We start from the raw sequence: 2,794 nt of genomic DNA on the forward strand, positions 1-2,794 counted from the left end.
GGCTCAAGCCTGTAATCCCAGCACTTTGGGAGGCCGAGGTGAGAGGATTGCCTGAGCCCTCGGGTTTGAGACCAGCCTGGGCAATTTGGCTAGACCTCTTCTGTACAATAAACCAAAAAGTAAACAGGGTGTGATAGCACGTGCCTGTAGTAGTTCCAGCTACTTGGAAGGCCGAGGTGGAAGGATAGCCTGAGCCCAGCAAGTCGAGGCTGGGGTGGCGGTGAGCATGCCACTGCACTCCAGCCTGGGTGACGGAGTGAGACTCCAGATAGATAAATAGACAGACAGACAGACAGACATTGGGTGGAGTGGAAAGGGGGGAAGGCAAGAAACCAGGCTTACAAACTGCCAGGAGGTGGAAGAAGTAAGAATGGGTGGGGAAAAAGGAACTGAGATGAACTAGGAAAATGCTCACAGACTCAGAAATGGATACACAGTCCAGTATGAGTTGGAAGAGTAGTGCCAACCTCCAAAGAGGCCAAAGAAATGACTTGGAGACGACAAGACATGGACTTTATTCAGGAACTTACAGGGAAGGTCCAGGAGTGGCCAAGTGGAAGGTAAAACCACTCCTGATTGTAAAAGACACACAGGTTTTACAGTATCTTACACAGGGCAGAGTGCGGAATTATGCACGAAAAGGATAGGGATTCTAGTGCACAGGCGTAGTATGAGAACATGTTTCTTCATACGTCGTCGCACATACACGAAATGGCTGTGATTTCTCTCTAGGGGTGGGATTTGGGGCATTATAATGAACTAAAGGTAACCACAGGTTATAGGCGTTGATCCAGGCATGCCGATTTGATCTGAACCAGCTAGAGAGGCCGACTGCTTCTAGGAAGTTTACACAAGAACACTAGCTATGTACAGCGGCAAGATGGTCGGCAGGGTAGGAAAACTTTGTATTGTAACTACCAGCCTCAGCATGACCTGCATGCCCACTCATGGAGCCTGAGGGAAAGGGGACATCCCAGGTTGGCCAACCCCAGGACCTCTCCTCAGGCTGCAACCTCTGCTTGGGGCCATATCCAGGGTGTGCTCATGTCACTATGTGTGTGTCACCCTATAGCAGAAAAACACTGGACTAAGATTTTGGAAATCAGCTCTCAACTCTCATAACTGTATAACATCAGGTATACCACTTCTCTTCATTTTATTTTACTCTTAAACTTTTTTTATGTTTGTAAAGAGGGAGTTTTGCTATGTTCCCTGGGCTGGTTTCAAACTCCTGGCCTGAAGCAATCCTCAGCCTCCCAAAGTGCTGGGATTACAGGTGTGAACCATCATGTCTGGTCACTTTCATTTTGTAGTTGAAGTTATCAGACTAAAATCAGAAAATTCAAGTTAGCAGGCCAGTTTCAGTCTGCAAGAAATTTTTGTTTGGTGTTTCAAGTATTTTTATTAGTTGCCAACATTTTAAAAAATCATAAGATCTCCAGCTGGGTGCCGTGGCTCACACCTGTAATCCCAGTACTTTGGGAGGCAGAGGCGAGAGGATTGCTTAAGCCTAGAGTTCAAGACCAGCCTGGGTAACTTGGTGAGACCTCATCTCTACAATAAATCAAAAAAAATTAGCTAGACATGGTGGCCCATGCCTATAGTTCCAGCTATTTGGAAGACTGAGGCAGAAGGATCACTGGAGCCCAGCAGGTCAACACTGGGGTGGCCGTGAGCATGCCACTGCACTCCAGCCTGGGCGACAGAGTGAGACTCCAACTAATATATATATATATATATATATATATATATATATATATATCTTAAAATAATAGGGGCAACCCCTTCGGGTTCCCTCCCACTGTGGGAGCTTCTCTGTCCTCTCAATAAATCCAGCTTTCTCACTTTAAAAAAAAAAAGAAAATTTAGAAAAAAAAATAATAAATAAGGAGATCTGGCAACTTCAGGTATTTCACTGGTATTGCTTCACTGCCAACAGGAAACCTGGTAGCAATTGCCCCTCTTTGGATGGGGCCACCTCTCCACAGGCGCCACCACTTTTCCTGGCCTGCACTGGAATTTGTTTGCCGTCTCTGGATTCAAAGGAAGCCTAGTGGTGAGGTGTGGGCTCCAGTAAATACAGGAATCCCTTTTGCAGGTGTGCTCCTTGCCTGGGGGTTACTACCTTGAAACAGTCCAACCTAATACTAAAAACCTGTCCCGTCATAATTCCATTGACTCTATTTATGTTCTCCAGCACGTCAGAGAATGAAGTGTGATGTCCTCTTGTTATTATGGTTTGTACACCTCAGGCTTCTCACAACTACATCCCTCAACCCCGGACAGTTCGTGGCACCACAGTTCGTGTTCCAAAGCTCTTGTTACTAATGCCGAAAGGGCACTAGTTCACTTTACTGACAAATGCTGATGGGTTTGTTTGTTTAAACCGCGTCGGTTGAGGCCAGGTGCAGTGGCTCATGCCTCTAGTTTGAGCACTCGGAGGCCAAGGCAGGAGGATTACTTGAGTCCAGGAGTTCAAGACCAGCCTAGACAACATAGTGAGACCTTGTCTCTACAAAAAAAATCCAAAACAAATTTAGCCATGCATGGTGTCTAAAATTAGCCGGGCATGGTGGTCCCGAGTAGCTAAGCCTATAGTCCTAGCTACTTGGGAGGCTGAGGCAGAAGAATCACCTGGGCCCACAAGGTCAAGGCTGCAGTGAGCCATGATCATACCATACCAGCCTGGGCAACAGAGTGAGCCCCTACTCAAAAAAAAAATTGATACATTTGACAAACTTTTTTTTTTTGAGTTGGAGTCTCACTCTGTCGCCCAGACTGGAGTGCAGTGGCC

Source organism: Carlito syrichta, unplaced genomic scaffold (assembly GCF_000164805.1).
Source record: "Carlito syrichta isolate Samal-C Ts95f unplaced genomic scaffold, Tarsius_syrichta-2.0.1 Scaffold304465, whole genome shotgun sequence".
NCBI lineage: Eukaryota > Metazoa > Chordata > Mammalia > Primates > Tarsiidae > Carlito > Carlito syrichta.